Source organism: Rhipicephalus microplus, chromosome 3, assembly GCF_043290135.1.
Source record: "Rhipicephalus microplus isolate Deutch F79 chromosome 3, USDA_Rmic, whole genome shotgun sequence".
NCBI lineage: Eukaryota > Metazoa > Arthropoda > Arachnida > Ixodida > Ixodidae > Rhipicephalus > Rhipicephalus microplus.
This window is the reverse complement of record NC_134702.1, coordinates 48,096,359-48,110,591: the sequence shown is the minus strand read 5'-3', so window position 1 is coordinate 48,110,591 and position 14,233 is coordinate 48,096,359. Positions and strand designations below refer to the sequence as shown.

Here is a 14,233-nt window from a genome sequence, read left to right as displayed (position 1 = left end):
CATTTAATAGTGCTGCAATTTTTTACTGCTGCAGGGGCACCTGAAAGCCAAATACCCACTTTTAAAATTTCACATCAGGACGTCGATACTGGTATATCCTCGTTAAGTTTTAGCATCAAAATATTTTTTAATATTTTCAGTTTATTTACAAGATGGGATGTTTTTACATTTTATTTTACAATGTTAACCCACATCCCTTGGAATGCAATGAAATGGTTTGTTACAGCGAGAGATCTAACTACTATTATGAGCTCGTATGATGCTCATAAAATTTGAAATGTCGCAAAAAGCTTCCAAGGGGCGAAATTCAAGGAACTCTGAATAAAGCAAGCCGACCAGTGTTAAGAAATTCAGGCTTGCAAAACTAATATTTGGGTGAGTCCGTAGGTGCTCATACTGGAACAGATATTGCTGCAGTAACGAACCTATGCCAAAATCCTCTATTGAACCTGCCTGCTCATCGTAACCTTATCATGTAGGCTTGAATGGTGTAACAGTGATGGCCCTAGTTGACCCTGGCTCACACATGTCTGTTATGAACACTTACCCTCGAGACCACGTGAAGAAAGTCCTATAGTTTTTTTCTTTTGTTTTACTACAACCCTATGCTACTTTTCAATACATTCCTACTGGCCAGGCCAAGTTGTACGTTGTAGTACGCTTGGGAAACACTAATGAAGGCCCAGAGGTTGCAAGAGGGCTATCAGACTTACAGGATTATCAGAGGCGCGTATCTGATGCCCACCATTGTGATGTCCAGTATGCGCCCAGTAACCTCATTGTGCTTTGGTGCCCCTTGTGCCATGTTGGACTCTCAAGACGTTATTTCTACGCTATCCTTATCTTTACCGCATCTTATGCCAGATGATCAGCGTAACCAATGAAATTGCTTTTAGTGACCCCACCTTCGTGCACCCTCGTACTGAGATAGCGTATTTTGTGCCCCTCGAGCGGTACCACTCGACTGCCTCCCGATAAGCATGGGATCGTTTCTATAGTGGTTGGAAAACATTGCGATGAGCCGAAGCGAACAGGAAAAAAGACGCCATTAGACTGTGTGAGTTGGGTGCCATCTTGCCAGCCGCTGAATTTATTCAGTGTGGGTGTATATATATATATATATATATATATATATATATATATATATATATATATATATATATATATATATATATATATATATATATATATATAAAAGTCACAGTGAAAAACTTTAACATAATTTATTCAGTGCTTTCGGCCAGGGACCGACATTTATCAAAGGTGCGATCGCTATGCTGAGCTCGAGTTTAAGTACAGATTTCCTCAATACATACTCAGGTACGCATACTGTCGTGATTCGTTACAACGGGAGAAGGGGAGGAACCAGAAGTACAGCAGCAAAACAGTTAAAGGGGAGAGGGACACATGCATACAGAGTTGATATTGTTGAAACGTAACGAAGCGGGGCCCATGCAAGCAAACAAACAATAAATAAATAACAAGTGAAAGGCAAACAAAATGGGGCTACATGTGGGATTAGGAAAAGAAAGAAAAAAACACATCACAAAAATAAGTGTCAATGATTAAGGACACAACGATTACCCCGTTGAAAGGGTAATATCCATTCGCTTCGGGATAAAAGGGGAAATGGTCACGGACACCGCATGTCAATTCAGAGTGCGTGTTTCTTTGCTCAGCATGTTATCATCTAGAAGAGTGTCAAAAGTGCGTGTCCACTCATCTACCTGAGAAGGGGATGGGATTCAGCGTATCTATTGAAGTCTGCCGCTCTCATCGGAGGCTTCGCAGGTGCTGGCAGTGTTTTTCACAGACTGCCCGCAAAATCAGAGGCATGCATGAGTACATGAGGCATTGCTTTCAACAAATTAGTCTCCATGTATATATACATGTATATGTATACTATATATATCTACATACGCACTTACTCATGCAAAACAACAACCAATGTTAAAGCAAACGCCAATGGCCCACAAAGTTATATCCACTGATAATCTGGGAGGAAGGCACAAGTGTGCAGATTCACACAGCAGTGATAATAAAATAAAATGAAAATAATAATGATTGAAACTTTTTATGGCTCCATAACCAACCAATGTCAGGCATACTTTGCAGTGCCAGACAACGAAGTGCGCCACACATTGGTAACACTTGTGAAAAACAAAAAGATTCTAAAAAAAAACCGGCAATGTCACTTCAAACTTTGAGCCCAGTTACTGGAAGATATTACATGTTACCCAGAACACACAAAGCAGGCAATTCAGGGAGACCTATCATCTCCGCAATAGGAACGGTAACTAAACCAAAGCCCAGTTTTATTGATAGCCTTATCAAAAACATTCACCTAACATTACCTTTCTATGTCAATGATGCCAATCACTTTATATCTGGCAATATGAATCTGGTTATACCTTGAGATAGTCTGCTAGTTACGCTTGACGTCACCTCTATACACAAATATTCCTAATTCAGTTGGTATTGAATCTGTTATTCAGGCACATGAAGAGTCAACTCAAAACAGTTCAATTGATAGTAAATCTCTCGGTGCTCTTCTGAAGCTCATTTTATAGATTAACAACATTGAGTTTAATAACATGCATTATGCCCAAGTCAATAGAACATCAATGGGAACAAAGAACCCAACCATGCCAATATCTTTACGGGCACACTGGTAACAATTTTTGAGCAGCAACCCATTACACCCCCTTTTTTATCGAAGATTCATCGATCATATCTTTCTTGTTTGGTGCCACAGAGAAAAGAAGCTCGTAGATTTCATAGGTGCTTTCAACAAGGCCCGTGAAAACACTTAATTTTCTCATTTCTATTCGGCTTCTACCATAAATTTTCTTAACGTATCACTGAAAATATTGGATCATAAGCTTGCAACTGCACATTACAGATAACCAAGTGACTGACACCAATAATGTATCTCCACTTAGGCAGCAACTATGTTAAACGCTGTAAACTTGGCATACCATATAGCCAGTCTCTTCAGTTCAAGCGTATATGTTCTTACCAGGCAGATTTCACTTCCAACTGTCAACAATTAAGCAAGGACCTCACACTGCTATAGTACCCACAATCTGTCGTCAACGAGGCTATTAAAAAATCTGAAAAGCAGGACCACCGCCATCTGATCAAAAACACAAAACCATATCCCGCAAATAGTACTCTCAATCTTATTTTAACATATTCAGCCTCTTCCCTAACATAAACTGCGTCCTCAAAAAGCACCACTACATTTTGCTTGAGAGCGACAAGTTGCGATGTGTTTTCCTGGAACCTCCGCCCATTGTCTACAGACGGGTGAGGATCGTAAGAGATATTGAGACAGTCTCTAAAGTTAACACTCCTGAATTCACAGACAGCGGTGCCTGCAACAAACCTAGGTGCGAACTCTGTCCAATGATGAACAAGGTGTCCACTTTCACAAGTATCGCTTCTTCCTTTTCTCATCATATGAGGCAACTTCAACTGTGACAACTTCGTCATCTACCTTCTCGAACGCACATTATGTCATGCTTAGTACATTGGTTAAACTGAGACTGCGTTCAGGATGAGAATCAACAACCACAGAGCACAGGTAAAGGGCCTATCACGCCTTACACTCTCTAAGCATGTTAATAATCTTGGCCACCGCTATTAAAGATTTTCCGTGGTGATGCCTTCAATGCACATCGACTGGGAGGCTCATGAATTGTACCTCATCCATAATTTTCATAGTGTCTCTAGTGTCATAAATAAATGATATGAAAGCATATACCGATTATGGTGCTTGGCCTACAGTGAACCTGAAAAATCCAATGCCGCAGGCACGTAAGTTGTGGAGGTGTAGAAAATTTCCTTCATTATTATTATTTTCTGGATTTTATTATCACTGCTATGTGAATTGGAGCACTTGCGCCTTCGCATATACCGTATGGTGCTTGGGCTACAGTGGACCTGAAAAATCCAATGCTGCAGGCACGTAGGTCGTGTAGGTGTAGAAAATTTCCTGTAGGTGTAGAAAAAAGAAGCTCGCCGAGCAGAGTCTTGCACAGAGGGCCCAGCTATCCGGTGAGACCTGCACCGTGTATACTGAAGAGATTTTGAGGCTGTGTAGGGAAGTCGATTCCAGCATGTCGGAAGAGGACAAGGTGGGGCATTTGCTGAAGGGAATTGCAGAAGATGTTTACAACTTCCTTATTAGCAGGGAAAGCCTGACTTCAGTGTCTGACGTTGTACGGCACTGCCGCACGTTTGAAACCCTGAAGCAGCGCAGAATAGCGCCTAAGTTTGGTCGTCTGGCAAATGTCACCTCAGTAGCCAGCATAGAAGCGGCCTCAACTGGTGACCTTTCGGCAACCATCCGCCAAATTGTTCGGGAAGAGTTACTCAGACATGGCGAAATGACACGTGAACGGGCAGCTGCCACGTCTCCATCCTATTTTCCGCAGGACACCACTGCCCCACAGCTTACAGTTTATGAACATCCATCCGTCAACGCAACGGAGGTTGCAGGGCCTCGGCGTATTCAGCAGTCAAGTCCGGTTTTTTACGAGCGATCACAGTACCCTCAACGTTTCCGTTCCGTACGCCCATACCACCCACCGACAACTGATTTCATTGAATCTCGGGCTTACGCGAACGCTCGCAGACGTGAACACTTCCAAGAACGGCGACGACCTCGTCCTGCGCCTGTGTGCTACAACTGTGGTCTGACTGGTCACATATCGAGGTATTGCGATCGTTCGCGCATACCACGCTATGATCAGTGGACAAGCTTGACCGATAAACCTGCTGTCCCACCTTTTCAAGGACACTGGCCCACCGACTCAAGACCCGGCAGCAGCTTCTGGCACGGACACTGGCGCAACAACTCCCCTGCCTCTGATCGAAGTGTGACGCCACCTCCTGCGCCTCGATCCCACCGGTCTCCATCGCCACGGCGCCGCCCATCGTCACCACATCAGGAAAACTAAACAGTGCGGCCGATGGGGGTGAGGTCGCTGGTGACTTGCTGCAAAACGAAATACCCCCGTCTGTGTTGATGTTCAAGAACAAGGTAGAAGTTTTTGTTGATGGTGTGTGTACGATGGCTTTGGTGGATACTGGTGCTACAGTTTCGATTATGAGTGCTGCTTTTAAACACCGTTTAGGACAAAAGGTGATGTTTTTGTGGGAGAAGGCAACAACATTCTGTGGCGTTGGTGGTAACTCGCTGTGTCCCATTGGTGTCTGTACCGCAGAAGTGTGCTTGGGTGATCAAGTGTTTGTCACAGAGTTTACGATTCTTCCAAGGAGCACACACGACATAATCCTGGGGATTGACTTCCTTCGAATGTGTGGCGCCACTGTTGATTGTAGAAATGGAGAGGTGTACATATGTGATGCTGCCCCTGGAGAACTATTAGAGAATTCAGACAGGGAGCACGGTGCGCTCCGGGTCAGTGAAGATAGCATTGTGCCGGCATTCTCTGCAGTCTGTGTTCCTGTATACTCTTCACGCATTGAAAACAGTGACAGTGCGTTCGACGCATTAGTGGAGCCCTTTCATCTCAGTTGCATTAAGAAGAACACATTGGTGCCGCATTGCATAGTGTCACTCGTTCAAGGACGCACAGGACTATGGGCGGTAAACTGTTCAGCTGAGTCGGTGGTTCTACCAGGAGGACTGAAGCTTGCCAAGTTCAAAACATACTCACCGATGGCAGTGGCTGCCCTCAGTGATGCTCCAGGTGGGGCCTCAGCCAATACTTCTACGGCCGATTCAAAACTTTTACCTATGATCGACAAGTCACTTACTACTGACAAACGCCGCATGCTTCTGGACGTTTTGTCGAAATACGTGGCGATTTTCGATTTTTCCCATGACCATGCGCCCTCGATTCCCGCGTCTCGGATTCTCCACAGGATAAACACGGGAACAGCACAGCCCATCCGCCAGAAACCCTACCGAGTGTCGCCGTCTGAGCGCAAGATAATTGATGAACAAGTGCGTGATATGCTGCAGAAGGGTGTCATTCGAGAATCATCGAGTCCTTGGGCGGCTCCCGTGATTCTAGTCAAAAAGAAGGATGGTACCTGGAGATTCTGTGTGGACTATCGCCGTCTAAACTCCGTCACAAAGAGAGATGTCTACCCTCTCCCACGCATTGATGACGCTCTAGACTGCCTCCATTCAGCATCCTACTTTTCGTCCATAGACTTACGCTCAGGCTATTGGCAAATACCTGTGCATTCAATGGACAAAGAAAAGACGGCTTTCGTTACTCCGGATGGACTATATGAATTTAACGTGATGCCTTTTGGTCTATGTAACGCGCCCGCTACATTTGAAAGATTCATGGACACCATTCTGCGCGGCCTGAAGTGGAACATCTGTATGTGTTATCTTGACGACGTTGTTATCTTCGGGCGTACATTCAGTGAACATAACGAAAGGGTAGAGCTGGTTTTGAAATGTATTCGAAATGCTGGCTTGGTTCTTAATGCAAAGAAGTGTCATTTCGGAGCTCGACAAACACTGGTGCTGGGACATCTCGTCAACAAGGATGGCATCAGGCCCGACCCGAATAAGACGGCGGCTGTTAGAGCTTTTAAACCACCTGGCTCAGTGAAGGAGCTTCGGAGCTTCTTGGGCCTCTGCTCTTACTTTCGCCGATTTATTCCCGCCTTTGCAGAAGTTGCCTTTCCACTGACCTGTCTTCTCCGCCAAGGTGCTAGTTTTGAATGGACTCCTGATTGTGAAACTTCTTTCAACCAACTGAAGTTCTTGCTCACGTCGCAGCCTATCCTGCGGCACTTCGATCCTTCTGCGGCGACTGAAGTTCACACCGACGCAAGCGGCATTGGCATAGGTGCAGTCCTCATACAGCGATGTAATCAAGTGGAACACGTAATCGCATATGCCAGTCGTACTTTAAGTAAGCCGGAACGCAATTACACTGTGACCGAACAAGAATGCCTTGCACTCGTCTTCGCTGTGCAGCGATTCCGCTCATACCTATACGGTCGTCCTTTCCAAGTAGTTACGGATCATCATTCTTTGTGCTGGCTTATCAACCTTCGGGATCCGTCAGGCCGTCTAGCACGCTGGGCCCTCCGGCTGCAAGACTCTGCTCGGCAAGCTTCTTTTTTGCAGCTGAGTTGCCGAAACACTTCTTGATTTCTTCAACAAAGCGTTCCCATGTTGTCAGAATATCTTCATGGTTCTCATACCAAACGAGGGCAACATCAGTGAGGTAGAAAACAACGCGTGACAGTTGGGAGGCAGCATCCCATTTGTTGCAGTTGCTTACTCGCTTGAAATGTTTGAGCCATGAGTCCACGTCGTCATTGGCCCTCCCGGAGAAGGTTCGTGGCTCTCTGTGATACGGCCAAGAACTGCTGGGGACTGGTTCCCGAGCTTCTGTTTCGTCAGGCATGATGGCCAAAGAAGGAGGCAGGCCGGCGAGGCGACGACTCCGGCGAAATCCGAGGGGTAGCGGTCCCGTCGTTGGTTCCTATACCCAGCACCTCCACCACTCTGTTACGACCTCAGTAGGCGTCTGGGGGTTTATTGATACACGGTTCGAGGGACGAGCCGTATCGGCGCAGGCAGATGATGATGATCTTCTTCTTCCACACCCCTTGCTTCTTTTTCCTTCTTCGTCCGGCACATACGTGGCGTAACATTATTATTCTCTTGATTTTATTATCACTGCTATGTGAATCGGCGCACTTGCGCCTTCCTCCATGCACAGATCATAAGATATATAAGATGCATATATGCATGCAGAATAATTTGTCTAAAGCAATTGTGCCTCATGTACTCAAGCATGCCACCCATCTTATATCTGTTCACAATATTGTACACTGGCAAGCTGCCTTTTTGACTTTGCGGGCGGTCTGTGAAGATTGCTGCCAGCACCTGAGAAGCCTCCAAGGAGAGCTGCCAGCTGCAATAGACTCACTGAACCCCATCCCCTCAGGTGTATAAGTGGGCATGCACTTAACAGAGTTTTGATGCACTTCTAGATAACATACGGCACTAAAAAACACACGCTGTGAGTTGACATCCCGAGTCTGTAAGTGTCCGTGACCACTTCCCCTTTCATCCCGAAGCGAATGGATATTCCCCTTTTAGTGGGGTAATCGCCGCATCCGTAATCATTCACTCTTGTTTATTTTTGTGTTGTGCTTTTACTTTTCTAATCACGCATGTAGCACCATCTCATTGGCTCTTTCTAGTTGTTACTTAATGATTGTTTGTTTGCATGTACTGGTCCCGCCTTTTTTTATGTTTCAACAAATATCGACTTCGTACGCATGTGTCTCCCTCTCTCCCTTAACTGTTTTGCTGTTGTACTTCTAATCCCTCCCCTTATCCCGTTCTAATGAATCACAATGGTATGTGTACTTGTGAATGCATCATGGGAACCTGTACCTAAATTGGAACTCAGTGTACAGATCGCATCTTTAATGAAGGCTGGTCCCCGGTCAAAAGCTCTGAATAACTGCATATGTTTTTTACTGTGATCGATTTATTGATCTTGCATTCATATATTTAAACCAGTTAGCCAGAAAAATCATTTTGAAACTGTGTGTGTGTGTGTGTGTGTGTGTGTGTGTGTGTGTGTGTGTGTGTGTGTGTGTGTGTGTGTGTGTGTGTGTGTGTGTGTGTGTGTGTGTGTGAGTGTGTGGTGTGTGTGTGTGAATATGTTCTCCCCATGACAGTATTGCTCATCAGGTCTTTTTGTCCCTTCCTGTGTTTTTTTGTTGTGCTTCTTGTCCAAGTATGTACAAAATATAAGTTGACTTTTTTGTCAGAGGAAGCTTAGTGTGGCAGAAAAGGTGCAGTGGCTTAGGATACCACCCTCAAGACGTGTCACATTAAGTCACAACAATGATGTTCGCATTTTAAGTTGTTCTTGACACCATCGACTCAGGCCTACGCAACTTTCTCTTGGTGAAGACGGGCATTACACCTTAGCCCACATGCCGAAAAATCTGTATACACCACGGAGTGGTATACACTTTGTAGTGCATCTTGTTCCATAGCGTTATTTGCAGTGTAACTCGCTCATGTGCCTTTTCATTGGTTAACACTGCATCAAGTATACTTCCAACTCATAGATGGTATGCACATTATAACCGTTGCATTGTATTCTTCACAGGAAAGTGGCTAGTTGAACAGTTTTCATCAAAAAAATAAATAGCTAATTACAATTGGTTTTTGTAATTTGTATGGTGATACAAACCAAAATATGTGAACTGTTATTGAATTGTAAAGACGGACACAAAGAGCTTGGGAGGCTTTAGTAATGAAAAGTAATTTAACAATCTCTACATGCACTGGCCATTGGGATAAGCATGAGGACATAAAAAGATTGAAATTATTTTTTGTGCACTTAGAAGAACAAAGAAGCTTATCATGTTTATCTCCGCTGCCAAAGTAAATCGTTAGCGTGGTGGTATGCATGAGGTCCTGAAGCTAAGCTGACGCGCGAAGCAGAAGCGTACATTTACGTATCGTCCTTTCGCACTGGCGTCCAAAAAAAGTGGGCATACAATTACGACTCAGTATAATAACGTGATTGTGAGCGGCCTTGGTCGTGCTGCAGTGTACATAACAGTACGCTGGCGAAGATGAGTTATTATGCCCACTTTTTTTAGACATCAGGGCAAAAGGACGATTCGCAAATGTACGCTTCTGCTTCGTGCGTTAGCTTTGTTTCAGAACCTCATGCATACCACCATACTAACGAATCACCCTTAAACATGGCGTCGGTGGTTCAGTGGTAGAATACTCGCCTGCCACGCGGGTGGCCCGGGTTCGATTCCCGGCCGACGCAAATATTTTTTTTTCTTCTTAAAGTTTTTTTTTTTGCATGTATTGCAAGCTGAGCGGATATTTTCATAAATTTTCTGCATTCGGTATCACCAGTGTACTTTTGCTTCGTGTACTTTTTGAAAACAGCGTTGAAAAATGCTGCCGTCCTCTCTTTGGTAATTGAGGTTAATGACCGCTGCGGTGGCGCACCTAGCGGCGTACAAAGCATTCGCCCAGGCTTCGTAAATCAGAAGTTATACCGCTCAAGATTTAAGCTTTGGCTAACATACACAACAGATATATCTAATTTAGGTTAACAAGATTACGTGCCTTAGTATGCTAAGTGCACTGCTTGAAATGCTTGCGGTATTTATAGAAGAGACAGAAATTATTTCTCATTTTCGTGCGTGCCGTCCTTGCACTTTTTGTGAGGTCGCAGACGGTGGGATGGGAGTGCAAAACTCGGTTCCAGCATACTTACCTGGTGCCGGGGTAACCGTGATCAACGAGGCGGTGCCCCCAGGAAGAGGCGCGGGCATTGCACTGCGCTCGTGCTGACTCCTGCCACTACCCCAAACTGGGGCAGATGGGGCATGCAATTTTTGGTAGTGGGGGACTGCGTTCGCGCTATCCCCCTACATAGTAATCAAAAGAAAGAGTGATGAGAAGGGGTTAAGCTACGGTTGTGCCGCGCAATCATACTGTAGGTTATCCGCTAATCTGTTTGTGGCAAGTGGGTAGTGTTCGGTGATCGTACCCTGTAAGGTATGATGATGAGCCAATTCTATGGTTTGTTCTAGAGGTTTAATTTAGCGCGTGCAAACGGTCTAGCGAACGCAACGCGTGAGAGGGAGCAAGAGTGCGAATGCGCTGAACCCAAGAAAGATGCGTGCGTTTGCGCACTCAAGATCTCGGCGCTTACTTTGCGCCCGCTACGGCCGTTGCATACCTTAACCGGCGGCTCTCGCGAGATCTCGAACTGCCGCGACCAAAACAGACAGGAAGGCTGCGATCGAACTTGAACTTATGGGGCAAACAAAACAGCAGACGCTCTCCGTATGAACGACACAACTTCTACAAACGCGACACGATGCTTACAGCAGTAAAAACGAAAGTTCGCGTGTGTTCTCAGTTGACACAATGAATAAGAACCAACGGAGCGGTACAGCTGAGAGCTCCGCTTGCGAATTCCATCAACAGTGAAGCAAGCATACGTGAAAAGTGGCACCAGTTACATCCGGCGGTGTACGCGATTCGCACTGAGTATACAGCAGGGCATCGCACAGCTTTTCTTTTAAAAACACGCAAAAGAAGCAGCGCTCGTGGATAGACTCGCCGGCGGCAGAGAACTGCTTCCAAGGCCGCTGCGGCGGCTTGTCGCCGGAAATCGCGAAGTGTTTATCTGCTTCTCCGCTAGGAGGAAGCGTGGGTGTTTGCGATGCCGCGGCTTCACGATTATGACGTCATGGCCTCTCCTATATTTTTCCTTCCTCCATGGTGTTGTGTGACAACACTATGGTGGATCGTGGCAGCGAACGAACTCAGTGTGAATTTTGGTGCACTTGAAACTTAAATAAGTAACATGAAGCCAATACGTGAACAGATGCGGTGGAATGGGAACGCTGCTAAGGTGAAGGGCAACGTTGGATGACTGGAACACGTCATTTACGAAGAAGCAGGAACCCGATGGTGCCGTGAATCACCGCGACGGATTTGTGGTGGTTCCCTTTCAACTGTGGTGGTTGCTGCGTGTGTCTGACCGGAAAATATCTGAGTGATCGCGTGCAAAAACATTCCAAGTGTCAGAAAGTAAAGGCTATAGTTCCGGCCATGCATTTAGCGTGCATGTGGATGCACGTCCGTGTTCTACGAAACTACGGTGATTTTCCAAAATACCCTGCCGCGGTTGTCTAGTGGCTAAGGTACGCGGCTGCATAAAGAACCCCAGGTAGTAGAAATTTCCGGAGCCGTCCATTACGGCGTCTCTCATAATCATACGGTGGTTTCAGACGGTAAACTCCACATATTGGTCAATCAATCACGAATTTTCTCGCGCACGTTGCCATCATCATTGTGAAAGCAGCTTTCACGACATGAAGAATGACATGTGAAGACGCCGTGGCCAATTGGGGCATTTTTGTATTTAGCGTTGAGCAACTCCAGCTTGGTCCTTTTTTTCTCTCTCTCTCTTTTGACTCGTTATCTTAAAAATGTCAATAACAAACAATAAATGTTAAATTGTCAGTAAGCGATCGTCTTCGCTTTCTCTGTCCCTCATGCTGCTAGTTCACCTGGCCTTAACATTTCAAACCATTAGTCGTCCTCAGGGCAGGCGTGCCCAGGGTTCCCGCTCAGGGGAATAGGGGGGGGGGGGGGGGGGGCAAGGTTTATCGCTGCGCCCTATTAGGTCAATGTATGGGGCAGGTTTTACGCCCCCCTCTTACGTGGCTAGCAGGGTGCCCCGCCCCTTAGTCAATGTAAAAAGCAGATTCCCCCCCCCCCCCCTCTTAGGTGACTAAAGGAGGCGACCGCACCCTTTCACCCCTCATGTGCACGATATGGTGTCTCATGCTTTGCGTTGTGTGTAGCGTCGACGAATATCGGTCATTACTAGCTTTTTGCTTCTCCACGAGATGGCGCGAAGCAACACTCAAGGCTGGGGTGCCTCGATCATGGAGTGTTTTCTTCCTCCATGGCCTCGATGCCCGTGCGCTCCGCTGAGTGTGAAGACAGCCGAGTCGTCTGCTACGACGGCCGCCATCGCACCTTCTGTCACAGCTCGGCAGTATGCGAGCGGCGCTACGCAACGCGCTTGTGGTGCCCTGATACGCCCTGAAACAAGGGCCGGCTAGCGAGCTTTTATTGAAGCTTGGACATATTTTAGAGTTAATTTTGCCTAAACTCATGCAGAGAGCGCATAATTCATGCAAGCTGACGGCTTGCCCATGAGTTATGCGCTAGAGGCAGACGCTGACCCTGTTATGTTGAAAACAAATCCTGTTCTCTACACTGGATACAACAGAGGGGAGTCTAAATCCTTACCTAATTTTCCTTTCAGCAATGCATTCCAAATACATAAAGAATCGCCGAAAGTGTTTATACACATGTCCGCAGGAGTGTATCCCAACAAACGCATTTTAGTTTTGTGAAGTTGTAACGAAGAGCGATTAGGTGTCTTACTTTGCTAAAGTTAAGAACGATTTACTTGTTTATTTTGAATGGCATCACACATGTTGCACACATGATATAAGGCCGAGGGAGAGTGTTGTGCAAATATATTCTTTTGGGATGAAACGAAGGCTTCTTTATCATTAATATTGCTGACATTGCTCGCGCGTAATTTGTGCCCGCAGTTTAAATGGCACGGTGCTTCACCCCGAGTCCTTACTTGAACGATGAATACGTTACTGCGTAATATGTCGTAAGACGTGCGTACACGCAATATGTGTGTGTGTGTGTGTGTGTCTTCTTTTCCTACACATGCAGTCTGGGAAAATGCAATAACATGCACATGTTATTGAGTGTTTCCAATACCATTTCGCATCTTGTGCGGCATAACGATGGTTTATTGCTTTGTTTATTAATGTTAATTATTATCGGGGACTTTTACGTTCCGAAACCACGTCTCACTGCAGGGCCGTGGCAATTTTGACTGTCTTTTTTTTTTTAACACTGCAGAGCCGTGGCAATTTCGACCGTCTTGCAGGGCCGTGGCAATTTCGACCGTCTTTTTTTTTTTTTTAACCTGCACTTACCCAGTACACCCTGGTGTTTTACGTACTTCAAAATGAGACCACAGCGGTCTAGATCGAAACTGCGAGCTCGCCTCAGTAACCGAGCATCTTTACCACTCTACCATCGAGGCGGACGCCTTTCTTATTGCATTAACTATTTCTCCACGATCTACTGATCACACAACTTGACTTGTTTTCTTGTATTTTTTAGCGACATAGCGTGTCCACTCTACACAGCGGTGCCCCGTCTTGTCTTTATACTTCTTCTTTGTATAGACGCCGCGCGAGTACAGTTTGCATGAGAAGTTCTGTATGATCCTTCTTAGTTTACAGTATTATTTAATAAATTATTTAATTGATAATGCGTGATCAAAGAGCTTAAATACTCACTACGTGTTTGCGTGTCCCCATATTAATATCCAATGTACAAATACTTTATTTTTGCGCATTAACGCAGCGCTGGCAGAGGCGATTCAAATGATACGCTATATGGCAGAATTCACTGAGGATTGCCACTAGTCGCTTTGCAGTGGCCGTAAAGGTTAAAAAAACAATAATTGCGTAATTATTTCAGACAGGTCGAAAAGAAAACTTGAAGTACAGAAACGATGATAAAAAAAATTGAACTGCTCCAATTCTGACAGGGGGCGTCAGACCAGCATAGAAGGCGTACCTAAACCGAGGAAAGGAACGTAGAACGAAA

The 14,233-nt window shown here is 45.5% G+C and overlaps 2 non-coding genes across 2 annotated transcripts; both read left to right on the top strand.

Moving 5' to 3' along the window:
• Positions 1-9,747: 9,747 nt before the first annotated feature.
• TRNAG-GCC (transfer RNA glycine (anticodon GCC)) lies at positions 9,748-9,818 on the top strand. Its single transcript has one exon. It is a non-coding gene; the product is annotated as a tRNA-Gly (tRNA).
• Positions 9,819-10,269: 451 nt separating this feature from the next.
• On the top strand, positions 10,270-10,433 carry LOC119181941 (U1 spliceosomal RNA). Its single transcript, XR_005111232.1, has one exon. It is a non-coding gene; the product is annotated as a U1 spliceosomal RNA (small nuclear RNA).
• Positions 10,434-14,233: the final 3,800 nt, after the last annotated feature.